Source organism: Ctenopharyngodon idella, chromosome 11, assembly GCF_019924925.1.
Source record: "Ctenopharyngodon idella isolate HZGC_01 chromosome 11, HZGC01, whole genome shotgun sequence".
NCBI lineage: Eukaryota > Metazoa > Chordata > Actinopteri > Cypriniformes > Xenocyprididae > Ctenopharyngodon > Ctenopharyngodon idella.
Genome location: NC_067230.1, coordinates 26,136,810 through 26,152,649, shown reverse-complemented (window position 1 = coordinate 26,152,649; position 15,840 = coordinate 26,136,810). Strand labels below are relative to the sequence as shown.

The 15,840-nt window shown below is 36.6% G+C and overlaps 1 protein-coding gene across 1 annotated transcript in view; it reads right to left on the bottom strand.

Annotated features, from left to right (window-relative positions):
• The window catches only part of camkvb (CaM kinase-like vesicle-associated b), a 46,543-nt gene extending 33,442 nt beyond the window's left edge, over window positions 1-13,101 (bottom strand). The window contains exon 1 of the mRNA XM_051912926.1: window positions 12,854-13,101. The gene's annotated coding sequence lies outside the window, so the exon portion shown is untranslated. The remainder of the gene's footprint in view (window positions 1-12,853) is intronic.
• Window positions 13,102-15,840: the final 2,739 nt, after the last annotated feature.

The following is a 15,840-nucleotide window of genomic DNA, read 5'->3' as shown; positions in this document are numbered from 1 at the left end:
TTCCATTCACTCACTCTGTCTCTCTCTTTCTGCCCCTAAATTTAAGACCCGAGAAAACAGATTAAGCAACACAGGAAAGTGACCCTGTACTTTTTATCGTCACAAACAAATCCTGCTGCTCTGAGAAATTAAAATAATATAATTAACATAAAAACATAGGGAAAGGAGATGTACTGATTATAAAATGCCCAGAACAGCAAAATGTAATTGAAAACAAAGATGTGTAAAGTTATTATACTGTTTAAAATATTAAGAACGTGGTGAAAAACATGCATATTAAAAAAAACATTATATATTAAAAGCAATTACATATCTTTTATCTTTAGTCTACACTCCAGTCCTGACCCAAAGTTTCCAGTGACAAGCAATTTGTTGTTTTACACTGGATGCAAAACTGTTGCGTGACATGACGCAACTACAACCAATGAGATTTCACTGCTACCCAGGAACCAACCTGCAAAATGTCCTTTCACTCCTTGTGTCTGGTTAGGACAAAAACACATGGAATGGATTCACGTACTGTAGATTTTTAATGCTTTTCCCCTAGTTAAGATTGTGTAATGTGCATATGCACATAGAATGAAGCTATCGTCCACTTTATTTCATTACAAGGTGTTAAGGCCGTTTAAGGCAGTCATAGATGAAAGAATGACTGCTGCTCTTATAAGCTTTCAGACCAGCATTGTGAGCCAACAAAAATGCCCTCTGCCGCATATGTTAATAGAGCTGAAAGCCGTTTCACTGCTCAAAACAGCCCCACCAGGCTTTACAAAGGATGAATTCCAGCATCCTTACACCCACATGGGTGAAAGAGCCCTCCTCGCTCGATTATCTCTCCCAGTCAATTGCGTGTAAGAGCTTTTTTCTTTCCCGCGGCCTAAATATAAATGGAGGTGCATTGCTGTAGTGTTGGACAGAACTGGACAGTGGCTAGTCAGTGTTTTTATGTCAGTACACAGTGTGATTGGAGCGAACAGCTCTGCATAGAGAGAGAGAGAAAGAGAGGGATGAGTCACTGAACGGATGACAGAGGTCAGCACGGTGGGAGGATGAGGAGTGCTGAGCGATGAAGGTGAGAAACAGCTTGGTTAATAGAGGACTAACGCCCCCGTTAGTCGTGCTACGCTAATACCAGTAGAGCTTGTGTTTGTGTGTGTGTGTGTGTGCGCACATTTGTTTGACTGTGCTCCAGCTGACGCAGCTCACTGTGTGCAATCTGACAGCGTTTATTTTTTGCTTTTGCTGTTGCTATTGAAAAAAAAACCTCTTTTGAAATGGATGGTTTGCTTATTAGACACACACTGCAGGAAGTCTGCCAAACCTATCCAACACCTATGAAACACCCCATCCAGAAAACACTGCAAACATTTCCAACAGGAAAGAAAAAGTCACAAATGACATCTTTTTAATATCACAGGTTTTTTTTTTTCCTCCAAGACAAGAATCAGGTTAAATAGATATCAAATTGAGACTTTTGCCTTCTCATATATCTTCATAGATGTGTTTCAGAAGAGATATTAACAATGTCACAAAGATTAACCAAGATACCAAAATGTGCAACCAAAAGTCAGAGATTTCAATTTGAGCCAAAACATTTCTCTTCAAATAATTCCAAGGCCAACTTATCTGAGCTATGCGGTCCACATTTATTTTATATTTATATTTATTTTTATTTTATAACATAATATTGTATATACTGTTAAAGCTGTATTACTCCAAATGAAAAGTTGATAGCTAAATGAAACATAAATCCATTCCTCAAATAAGTCTCTTCAGCCTCGAAAGAGCAACTAATAAAAAATATATATAAAAAAACCCTCCGGGTTACAACAAACTACCAATTATCAACAAAGCATCATCAACAGCCTAAAGAGCCATTTACATGTTCCATTACAATAAAACTCAGTTGCAAATGCGTTTCTTTAACTACACATTGCCATATGAACAAGCAGTCAGTACTGAACCTCAAGTACACAAATTTTGGTTCATTTTAACACATTGCTGAAAGCAATGATGACTTGCTGTTCAGTGAGACGATTCAGTAACTGATCTGACTGATTCAGTGAGTTCAATCTGTGAAAGAATCGTGACACTAATAAGACTGACAACTTGTGAGTTTATGAATCTGTTTGAATAGTCTCACTGTATGTTTGTTTTCCTGTGCAGGACAACTTAATTTGAATGCATATTTTCTTGCCATTACCAAATCAGTAGATAATTAATAGTTTGTTTTAATCTTATCACAGTTCTCTCATACTATAAGCTCAAAACTTAGTTAACATATCATTACTTTTTCTTGGCGTGCTGTAGATTCAGCAATGACGGAGTACCATTAAAAAACCAGGTGATATGACCAAAATTTTATATCACGATATGAGTAATGTTATTTCACGATAAAAATATATATTACAATATAGTTATGTTTGCTTTAAATAAAGTTTTATCAAAATTTTTAATATCATTGAAATTTCATAAATCTCCACTAATTTCAACATCACAAAACAAAAAACGAATACTAGCCTAACTAAAAAAAATGGCAAGCTCCCTGAAGACAAGTAAACAGAGATAAATTAGTAAAATATGAACAAAGAAACTAATTACAAGCAATAGGACAAAAAACTACAATATAACAAGGACACAAATGAATTAGAGCTACCTGAAAAACTTCAAGCACTAGATCACAGACCTATATAGAAATACTACACAAATTTTATAAAGTAATCAAATGTACAAAAACACTGCATAGTCTTCACCGTGTAAATTAAATATACATTTATACTTCTTAAAGTTACAAAAGGGATTCAGTCAAGTGCAATGAGATTGTCTGATTAAAATTAAATGACACATACAGCAGCAGGTTTATTAAGGTGCTGTCACATACACATGCGCTTTCTTTCTCAACTGTTTACGTTCACTTAAGACATAAACGACTGTGTTTTCAAGGATACTTGCAAAGACGGGCATTTTGACACATGCGTGTGTGTATTTGACCATTCAAGCCCAATAAGAAACAAAGATATAGAGACGATAGTCCAAAATCTCTACCAGTTGACAAATTTCTACCAGTTACCGGTATATTGCCCACCCCTAGGTACAAGACACAATACAATATATCACAACAGTCATAGACTTGCATTACAGTGGTATGTGTTTACATAAAAATTGCATCCTGTGTCAACAGCCCCTAATGTGTCAGTATAAAGCAGTGTCACACTTGTCATCCAGTTTTGTGTTTAAAGCTACAGAATGATGTTTTGTTGTAAACAGCTCCACTGTGGGTGAGGTGTGGCAGTCATTTCATATCATGGCTCCCACCTAAGCAAAATACAGGAAAAATATCTCAAGTTTAAGCCCTTCACTCCTCACACACTAATCTGACCATTCTGCTTCACTATTGTTTGTTGCCTTGGTTACGAAGTCCCTCAATGGCATTTCACTCTACAGTTCCAGTAAATCAGAGAGTGAAAAAAAGAAAACGCACATGGTTTGGGAGCATGATGTTATACAAGGCTAAATTTAGGAGACGCCTGTTCCAGCACTCATCACTCAGAATTAGGAAGGAAAAAAGGAAATGTCTCGCTTTTTTATCTAAGATCAGGCAGTTAAAATAGAACATTTAAATGGACAGGCACATGGAGATGAGGTCTTTGTGTGGGTAACTGGAAGCACAGCGAACCACGTGAATGAAAGCCTTCTGAATTAGAGCTTTCAAATACGCATGGAAGTATTTGACGACATATCCCACGCACACTCAATTCATCTATTGGATATGTTCTGCCTGATGAAGTCAACAACATCTCTGTAAATCAATGGAACTGCTCCTTCTCACTACATAGTCTGTCTCATCCTTCTTTGAATTAATGGTATAAAATGCAGCACTGATTAATAACAATCATGTATGCTTCAGAGAGACATTTATCTCAAGTTAACTCAACATAATGTTTCCTCCATAATTGCATGCATTGAAATTTAATCATGTAAAAAATAATAATAATGATGATGAAGCAATTAAAAGCCACTATTTCATATCAACATGTAAACGTGGTCTTTTTGGGGAACCTGTTCAAAACTGCTCTTGGTTTTGAAGAGGAGGTTATAGCTTATTTTTCCACATGTTCTATTCATGTTTTGCACCTATCTATAGAAGCTTGTTTCTGCCACTGAATAAAATATAAAAAAGGTAATTGCGACTTTTTATCTCACAATTCTTGACATAACATTCAGTGTGATATAAACTCGCAATTGTGAGTTATAAAGTGAGAATTGCATGATGGAAACTCGCAATTGCGAGTTATAAAGTCAGAATTGTGAGATATAAACTCGCAATTGTAAGAAAAATTATTTAGAATTGGACTTTATAACTCGCAATTGCGACTTAATATCTCACAATTCTGAGAAAAGAAGTCAGAATTGTAAGATATAAACTTGGAATTGTGAGAAAAAAGTCAGAATTGCGAGAAAGAAGTCAGAATTACGAGATACAGACTAAACAATTGCGAGAAAAAAAAGTCTGAATTGCGTCAATTCTGACTTTATAACTCGCAATTGCAAGTTTATATCTCACAATTGTGAGAAAAAAGTCAGAATAGTGAGATAAAAAGTCGCTATTGCGAGTTATAAAGTCAGAATTGTTAGATATAAACTTGCAATTCTGAGAAAAAAGTCAGAATTGCGAGATATATACTTGCAATTGGGAGACAAAAAAAGAGAAAAAAAAGTCAGAATTACGAGATATAGGCTAAATTATCTTCCGAAAATTCTGACTTTATAACTGTGAGTATAACTTATAACTTTATAATTGTGAGTTTATATCACGCAATTCTGAGAAAAAAAGTCAGAATCGTGAGATAAAATGTCACAATTATCTTTTAAACGAATTTATTCCATGGCGGAAACAAGCTTCCATACGTATCTTATGCTTGCTAAATGTTCAAAAAAAGACAGCACAACTGTGTGATAGTGCATTATAACTTGAGGATGGAAACATTAAATTGCATTTGGCTAAGTTAGTGCAGACGGCCTTCTTAATTAGCTCTAAGAGTGAATCCTAGGCACTTCATTTGGCTTTTACACACTAGGGTGGGCTGTAACTCCATCAGCTATGTGTACAGATACACTACCTGTGAGAGCTTGAGGAGATTGCTCTTTTATTGATCTCTTCATAGACATTCATGCAAACACAGGCCAAATACTTGAGTCCTGGCAGTTTTAATGAAAATGGATTTTACCCTGTCCTTCACCCGAAAGCGTGACTCTCTGGTCACTGGATCATTCAGCACTGTTACTCTGTGTCCCTCTGCAAATATAATTAAATCACAGCATCTGTTGACAGCCAGCTTAACAAAAACTGAATAAGGACAGGCAATAACTTACATGGACATTTTAATGTGTGCTCGCTGTCAATCAAAGAATATTTTTATTGTAGTAGAAACCGAGAAAGATCATGCAAGACACCTTGAGCACAGTATAAATCTGTTGTCAAAAATACTGCAAAATAAGAAATCGTATACCCTTGAGATGACATGGGGGGAGCAGATCCGAAATATAAATGGATTAAAGAGGCATTCTGATTCATCCAAAAAAAATGTTTGCATATCTAAAACAGTTGTTATATCTATAGTAGTAGTTCTTATAGCTTGTCTTATTAACTACATTTCTTGTAGTTCTCTAACTTAAATTGACAATGATGTAGGGGTTTGCGATATTTGATTTTAGATTGTGAATGATTAAAATGTCTCCATGATCTGCCTTTGAAGGGAGATTGTAATAATATGCTACAGTGCATTCAGTTGCAGTTCTGACACCCCGATCCCAACATAAATGTACAATGTGACGTACATTCATATCACATGTTTAGCAACACAATGGTAGGGTTACACTCATGTGACATTGCAGTTCTATGACATCACGATGTTCGTCATCACGAAAGTTTATTATTTGAATGTGTTTTAAAGCCTTGCCGGTTAAATTTTCATTTCCACACTGTTCTGAGATAAGTTTTTCTGAGTGCTTACACAGTGTGTGAGTACTGAACTAAGTTCTCCTTTGCGCCTTATTGCACTTAAAGAATAAGTTCACTTCAAAATTTCCTGATAATTTACTCACGCCCCATGTCATCCAAGATGTTTATGTCTTTCTTTCTTCAGTCGAAAAGAAATTAAGGTTTTTGAGGAAAACATTCCAGTTTCAATGCAGCTTCAAAGGGCTCTACACAATCCCAGCCGAGGAATAATCTATCTAATAGTCTTATCCAGCGAAAAACTCCATCTCATTTTCTCCTCTAACTTCAAAATCATCCGACATCATTGTTTTACCTTTTTTTGTAAAGGCCATTTGACATAGTCTTTGCATGTTCGTTTTGTAAACACTTGCTCGGTACTTCTGCTCACGTCACGTATGACATTTTCAACGTGATTACTTATATTGTATTTGTACTTTTATTTATAATTTGCATCCTTGTTTTTATTTTTAATAACAAAGATAAAATAATGAAATAAAATAAAGTGAAAAGATTTTGATTGTATCGCCCACCTCTACTTTGGCCTAAATGGTCTGTCATTCCTTATTTTTTATTTTGTTAACTTGTAAGGCTAATTCTTTTAAAATAGGGAAATTAGTCTGGCTATACTGCTCAGTGACTTGCAAAACTGTCTTAAAAACCAGCATGAAATGAAGATATTTTTGCCATATCACCAGCCCCTACAATAATAGATAGCTTAAGATAATGAAATGTTACACTGCACAATAAATTTTTTTTTAAAAGCACGTGAGAAAAGATGTTATGCTGAGATGATGTCATGAATCATGGGAATAAAGTCATCATAATTCTTCATACAAACGATTCAGAGAGATGAAAATGTCTTCAGTGGCAGCATGAATCAATGCGGAGGTGAAATATTAATCAATTTTTGATTTAAAATTCCCCTTCAAATTCGCTATTTATGGGGGCTATCAGCTGGAGTGGAGCTTTGAAGTTGCCTCATACCACAAGTAACCCTTTCAGCAGAGAGCCATGCTTCAGCTATATTCTACTATCCTTTTGTCTCTGAGAAGGTCTTGACGTCATTGAAAGGCTATGTTGTTCGTGTTTGAGAAAATGAAAGGACCCATTCCCTTCAATCAATGTTACTGGCCATATATATGTCTTTATTCTTCTTTTTACTATTGGAGAATAGGATGGTCTGCCAAAAGATGACTGACGCACAAGTGTTGATGGACCATTTTGGACACATCACTTTGTCCCCACAAGCAGAAAATGCCTGCAGCCTAAAACATCTTTCAGCTGGGACATATTCAATACTACCAAAGCTAAAATCTTATGTCCTAGTCAATGGTGCAGAACTGAATAGAATTGTCACCTTAATAAAACCTGCCACAACTATACTGTCGATTAATTTGTCACATTTACTACACTAAAGTAAAATCCATGACCTCTTGTAGTCTCTCCCCATGAGACACAGTGCTGCCAGTAATAATGGCTACCTTAAATCATAAAGAACAAGGGAATGGAAACATCTAATCTCTATTAATCATCACACGACCAAGGCTGGTGCACTTTGTTTCAGTGACTTTTATGCATGTGACCCAATGAACCTTTAACAATTACACCACTTAATTCCCAACACCATTAGCAAAATGCAAATTAATCACCGCTTATGCTGATTACTGTAAGAACTAGAAAAATACACTAAATACAAGTTAGTTGAGGATTTCTGGTTTGATCCTGGCTAACAGAAGCTACTTTACACACAATCATTCATTGAGACAAAATAATACTGCTATTGCTGATGCTGTGACATTTTCAGCTTTGTGTGATTTTTTTAGTACCTCCACCAGATCAATATACTCTTGGAGACACAGAAAGCAAAAGGTTCACTCTGGTTGTTATCTCTCAGGAAAGGTCAAAGGAATGCAAACAGAGTGTCCCAGGAGTCAGTCTTGAACACTAATGGCTTACAAAGAAATATACAAATGAGCTTACTGGTTCCTTGATGGCTGCTCTGTTAAGTCTTCGTCATCAGTTAGGAACCTGGGTGTGCTCTTTGATACCAATCTTTTATTTGAAAGTCACATTTCTAGCATCTGTACAACAGCATTTTTCCATCTTAAAAATATATCTGATATTACAACATATGCTCTCAATGACAAATGCAGAAAAGTTAGTCATGACCTCAAGGCTAGATTATTGTAATGCTCTACTGGGTGGTTGCCCTGCACACTTAATAAACAAACTCCGGCTGGTCCAAAATGCAGCAGTTAGAGTTCTATCGTAGTCAGCCGGATCCGGGCTGCATTAAGATCAGGTCGAGGATCTGCGCCTAAACACGACCACAACACATCCCTGAAGTGTCAGCAGAGATTGTGTCAAATAGACCATCCCCTGTGAAGGCCTCATCGACGCGACAGCCAGTGGCACAGATCCTCAACAAACCCATCTCCATACCAGCGTGATGAATCCGATCTTCAACCAGATGGAACTGGATTAAATATTTTAAATGTTCCGATCCCAACCTGACTTCTGACCTGAAATGCTGCCTGAATCAAAAATTATGCACTGTTTGTTTATTGGCCAGAGGAGAACTGGCCCCCCGACTGAGCCTGGTTTCTCCCAAGGTTTTTTTTTTTTCTCCATTTTGTCACCTGATGAAGTTTGGGTTCCTTGCCGCTGTCGCCTCTGGCTTGCTTAGTTGGGGACACTAGCCTGGATTGATCTGACATTGTATGCGAACTGAACTGGACGATGACATGTTTTCTCTAGAGCTGCTGTGTAGATAAATTAACTAAATTAATAACTAATGATTTTTACAATGGAAATGAATCAATACTGAACTTACTTAAGCTGGACAATGACACTGTTTTCTTCTAGAGCTGCTGTACAGCCAAAAAAAACTTAGTTACATTATTTTCCTGTTATCACTGTAAAGCTGCTTTGAAACAATCTACTTCACGAGTTCACATATACATATAATTAACAGAGTAAAGTTATGCGTATTTGGCGTGCTGTCCGGGGGGAGGGCTCCGAGCTCGGAATTTTGGCCCGAACCCAGAGTACTCCCCCCAGATGTGGTAATAATAGATAGAACTAGAAGTGAGGAGATGGGGTGGTGGAGGGATGCTGATAAACTGTCAACGAACAGAGGTAAGTCTGCAGTATATATACCTCTTGTTGTTGGTTGAATTGATTAGCTGAATGCTTTCCACTTGTGCTAATTAGGTTAATTCTGAACCTACTCCTCCCGAACTTTGTTAATAAAACATCAAAGTAAAAAGCGCTATATAAATAAAGGTGACTTGACTTGACGGCTGAAGTTTTGCATAAACTATACAATTTCAGGCACATGCCAAGAGTGTTGTCTTTTTTCTTTTTTCTGCAGTGACTAAGGGTACATTTTATGGTTAAATCTTGTGTACACACGTAAATTAAAGCTGCCCCATGACTTCTAAAATTTTGCGTAAAGGCTCAATGCTGCATAAAAGCCGTACTAATACATGCCAGCTCTGACCCTCCAAAGCAGCTGTTCACACGTTCTTGCCTTCAACAGTGAGACATTGCGGAGCGGAATGGAACAGAACGGGCGTCTCTGGAAACTTTTAAAAGTTTAATTTCTTTTAACTTGAAATTCTTGCTACTAATGGGGCAAGATATCCATCTAGCATCTATCCATCTATGTTTACATAAAAAACAATAAAAATAGCACAGATGGACACCAGAACACATTCTGTGTGAACAGCCCCTTCTGTGTAAATGAAACAGTGAAGTTTTTTTTTGCAATTTTCATGACAGTATTTAATTATTTATCGTTTATAGTTTCATATTTTTATTTCTATAACTTCATTTCATAGTATTATTTCTGCAGTTGAATTTTCTATGGAAATGCATTTATATATGCCTCTGAAAAGCTGTAGGCTGCCTGTGTAAATGCACCTTTTCGTGGTAATACAGATGCATTTTCTTAGGCTTTTCTGTCTGGATTGTTTCCCAGACAATCCAGTTAAAGCATACAGTATGTGTAGATTTCACCTTATCACAAAAGCTGTTCTTATATCTTGACACTGTCCAATGCTTTTGAGCCAGAGTGCAATCAATGTGTTTCTGCCTACAGTATGTATTAAAATCAAAGCAACAGTGAATAAGCATGGTACTCTAAGCGCATTTGGATTGCTTAGAGATGAAAAAAGCAATGTCAGACCTTATGCAGTGAACTGATTCATTATGAAAAGTCTTTGAGTGTTACTGCCTTTTATAAGGCAATAAATCAGCCAAGTTTCCATATGAACAGTGTCATTTTTAGGTACAATCAAAACTGGATGCTATTTAGCCTCTTGTGCATAAAATTACTCATCTGATTCCCAGTAGAAATCCCTACATGGCCAAGCTACTGCTGGCTTAAACTGCTGTCCACTTTATTGCAACATTTGTCTGGATCTACTTACTGGAATACAGTCAGTCAGACCACAAACTCACTTAGGAGCCGCGGCTTAGTGCAAGTGCTCAAACACCATGTGGTTAGCAGGAGACATGAATCTTGCAGCATTTTGTGATCCCATTCCTCCTCTTCTCCATATCATTCCCTGTCCTTTCTCTACTATTCCTAGCAATAAAAGTGGCAGTATTTCATTTACTTGACGGCAGTGTTCAATCAACTCTAGCCATACAAAACCCTTAAATCCTGCTCACATACCAAGCATTCCCAGTCCCATAATTCAAATTACAGTTCAGGACCCTTTATAAATGTGTGATAATATTTGTGTCACATGTCAAAAGTCAACTCTCAGGGGGAAAATGATAAAGGATGACTTTGTTCTGGTAGAAGATCTCAGAAAAAAAAACATTGATCTGCCAGAACGAGATGAGTGAGTTCACTCCATCGCCACTGGATGTAATAAATGTACTCACATTCTGTAAAATACAATTCAGGGTACATGTAATCTATTTAAAACAATGCAATGTTCATTACTCATGTCAAAGAACACTCATTAAGCAGCATGCACAAGCTGAGCGACAAAAGAGGTCAACAGTTTCCCACAAGCATTTGCTAAAAGACCACAGAGTTGGACCCCATATATGCTCTTAATTCAACATCTGCATAAATTTTCAAACTCAGAAAAAAAATAATCATAAAAGCGCTAAACCATGTATGAGGCATTTTTTTCTTATTAATCATGCTTACTGTCATACAACTATCAATGTCATTTCTGATTAACTTGATATGCGCTTTCAGACGAGCAGCTACTGTTATGCATGGACAGAAGAGTGAGTGAGTGAGTGAGTGAATGAGTGAGTGACGTGTGGCAATGTCTGCAATATGTTGGTGCAACTATCCAGAGGTAGTATAGACAGTTGTTCACATAACTGACTTCAGTTCTAAGCTTATGGTCCAACAGTATAGAGGAACTCTGGTGTTCATTACCGGAGTAGTACTGTATACCAGCCACGTTTCAGCACCAAGGACAGCAACACTACTGCACAGCCCACATGAAGCACTTCATTTGAGTACTACAAACTTAGTTATGACTCATGACCCAGTCCTACCTGGTTTCATTTGTAAGCAGAAGGGACAGATGGTACATCCTCATATACTCATATACTATTATCATGTGGCATAACTCAACATTATTTTATACATCCACTTATAGACTATCACATCATTCAAAGTGAAAATGACAAGAACTAAGAAAATGAATATGCAAACACTATTTTATTCTATTTTCTATCATAACGATCTCAATACCACTCTAAAGAATATCAGGAACATCATAATAATGGCTATTATCATTTACATTATGTGGGCATTAAATGCAAGGCATCAATAAAATAATTAATGAATAATTGACATTGATGAATAATACATGTTTAGGCAACTACAGAATAAATGGTGGTGAGTTGGTTAAGTTTTTTTTTTTTTTTTTTTTCATAATAAAAGAAAAAAATGGGTCAACCGCTATAAAATATATTTATGTATACAAAGAATGTCGCTTTTTTACTTGTTAAAAGTGACAGATTGGATTGGGGAGGGGTATTTTGTGTCAACAACTGATTATGAAGCACGAGAAAGATGGTCAGCTTTTATACTTCATGATTATAAATGTGATGAAGGTCTTCTTTCTCAAAACAAACGAAAACAAAACAAGCTCATAAGCACAAAATTGTTTTTTTGACCACTAAGTTGTGTCTTTATTATGAATGAATGCATGCGTCTATCACCCCTATGGTGGCTGATGGTTTCACTCGACTCTCCTTTCAACAAGTAGTCCAACGTTTACCAGTTACTATTTCATATAATTTATTAGACTAAAATGATCAACTTTGTGAATACTAATCTCATCGAGACGTCGAATAAAGACCCTCAGAATAAGCTACACAAAAAAATCATATATGACTTTTCAGTATCATTATTATTAAACATTAATAAATTAAACTATATTATTCATCCTATAATATAGAAAATTGTTGCATTTTAAGATAATCACACAAAAACAATTTGGTTTAAAACAGGCATAGACGCACCGTATTATAAGCTTCCGAGGGAGTGCGTCTTTCATGCAGCACATCACATTAAATAAACATATAAATAAAGCTGAAGAGATTTCTAAATTTTGATGTCTATTTTGTGTCCATGCTGGTATTACTCACTACTTATATAATTACACTGCACTGCAACATGAACACGCATGTAAAGTGTGACCAAAACAGTGAGTGTATACCGTGTAACGTTTATCATTGTTCTGCGCTTTAAAGTTATTATTTGTCGAATAAAGCCTACAAAAAGCTTTTCTTCTACGTATTTTACGTACTAACTCACTGCACACACTTAAGTTCTGTTCAACACGGTGTCATTAATGCAAAACTTACTTTTACAGTCGTAAATAGACGTGAATGTCCTCAAGTTCTCCGTCCAGAAGTCTTCTGGACGAACTGAACTTCTTGTCGGTGTCCGTTAAGTTTTGACGCTTATTCTCTGCACGGTAACGGTCGCAAATTCCGCGGATGCCTTCCCATCTGTTTCGCGCTGGCGGGTTTTTTCTCAGTAGCGAGAGGATGATGGAGATGAGCGCGCGTGAACGAGAGAGAGAGAGACAGAGAGGGTGAGAGAAAGAATGCGCGTTAATCTGACAGTCGTTTGTAGGGGTGTGGCCATTTAGTATCATAAGAGCAAATATTAAGGACATAACGTGTTATTTAGATCACTTTTCCTGTTGCTCAGGGGGGAAAATACAGCACGATACTCACTTATTTAGTTCACATGAGATGTGGCAAATCACACTTTTACAAAAGTGCTCTTAATAAGGCACTATAAAACATAGGCTATTTAAAAATGTAACTTAAAAGCATAAAACTGGTCTATACAAGTGTCTAATTTGGGGAGAAAGGAATTCAGTCGACATCTGATCATGCAGCAAAGGAAATACTTTTACACAGTCATAAGGTGAAAGTGTGATTAAGGTCTGGCACTTTCAACTCAAAACAAACTGATAAAGTAACTGCATGCAGATAAGACAAGCTCTTAAGATTTGTCTAGCTGGTTTCTTTATGAATGAATGCATGTCATTCTGCTGACGAGCTTTACACAACGTTTATCATGTTCAGTCATTATTGGATCAAGATTACCATAATTATTCACATAGTATATACAAAGGTGTATTATAGAGTCACTTTATGGTATAAGATTAAAGGAAACCCATTTCACTGTAAGTTTGAATTGAGTTTATGGTGAGCAGAAGGACATACTTTGGATCATGATCATATTTCCTCTGTGAAACAGCTGAGCAGAAGGGGTCGAACTCAGCCACCATGGAGAATTTGTTGTTGCAAGCTATGTTCCTACTCGCGATAGCAGTTTGCCCCTAAGGGTCTCAATGTCTAAAAGAATTAGTTGAAGCATAAGTGTAAAGTGTCTGCTTGAGTGGCTTCTCATGTTCATGCATCTCACATATATATATATATATATATATATATATATGTTTGTACTATCCAGAGGTTGTATGGACATTATGGAGGGGCTCTTGCCTTTCAAAATGTACCTTATTGTGAGAGGGCTTTCTGCATGATGACAGCAACTCTTCAAGAACCAAGTATTGACAAATAATTAACCAACATAAATGTCATCTGCCACCAGCCTCCAAAAACGGTCATAGCTCACACCAAAAACCACCAGAGACCACAGTAATCTGTACAATCTCATGTTCATTTGACATTTATTACTGTTACAGTACTGCAAACTCAAAGCAATACCCACCATCAGGTTCATTGGATGGAAATGACCTTCATAATGAAAAGGGACCAATGAAACGGCCCAGATTTTGGGGGGTTTTGAATCACTGTTGCATTAACAAACTAATTAAACAATCACAGCAGTCTTTCAAAACAGTTTACTACACTGAAATATACAATATCAACACACTGATATCATCTAAAATGTTAAAATGTGTTATGTACAAACAGGGCTTTTTGCTTAATTCACTGTGTTACTAGCCACTCTGCATTTTCACTTGCCACAATTTTGAAAACTGCCATATAGATATTTTTTGATATTACCTCATAATTTCAAGCAGGTATATTAGGCTGCTGTCCCTTTAAGACCTGACACGCAGAGCCATTATTCTGTTACACATGCGTTTTCTTTCTCAACTGTTTATGTTCACTTAAAACATAACTGAATATGTTTACGTGAATACTCACCAAGACCGGATAGTTGCATATTTGACTGTTTAAGAGCAAAAAGCAGTGAAAAAGAACTCTGATCTGTGGAAATGTGTAAAATTATGCGCGATACGCACAATCCCACACTGAAATTCAAGCCCTGTAACACTAACAATATTCATCCGGAAGCAAATGAAACGAGTGAGTGAGGGGAGGTGGGTTTGTGTCAACTCGCTGTCGGAGAGATGAGAGAGTGAGAAAGCGCAGCTGGTATCGTGTATCTATTCTGTGGAAAATGAGTATTGGAAGTGCTTCATATACTTCAGTATCGATATGTATCAAAAAATCAATATTTTTGACAATACTACATTGCACTTTTATTATTTCAGATGCCTTTTTAAATGAATACAAATGAAAAATGTATATATTATATATAAGGTTCAACCCGCCAAAGTGGCTAGTAGGATTGACTGTGTTACACGCCAATACTGAAATCCACCTGCATTTGGTGGGTTCACAGGTGTTACTGTCAAGCCCTGTATACGTAAGCAATAAGTACCTTGTTTGCTTTTATAAAACGGTTACCACACAATACAAATATTAAAGCCAAAAATATGAACTTTCATGAAGTAAACTTTCAATAAAAGCCTTCCTTCCGCCGGAAAAAATAGTCCCTGACCATGAACAGCAACAGAAGTTACATTATTACGCCATTAGATGGCAGCAAAGACTGTCAGTCAGTGTCAGTCAGTAGCGAAGACTTTTACATTGAAAAGACTGAATTGTTGTGAACACGGAACAAGACGCAACTGACAAATGCTTTGACTAGCGCTGTCAGTCACGGGAAAACCCCTTAACTGTTAAAAGGACAAGATAATACATCGGACATTCACAGATTTTTTATTATGAACATAGGACTGACCTGAAGGAAAATGCTAAATCTGAATGCAGGTAATAAACTTGCTCACTCTATCTTTTTCTCACAATACTCTTCTAGCTACATAATATGGTAAGCTTCAATGAACAATATCAATTGAGAACATACAGTTTACGTTGCTAAGAGTGGTTTCTAAGGGTGTTGTGTAGTGATACACAGAACCGTTGGGTGAAGCGGTCATAGCCGTGTTTTATAGTGAATAAAACACAGCTATTGACCAATCAGAATCAAGGACAGGAACTAACATTTTACAGAATAATTA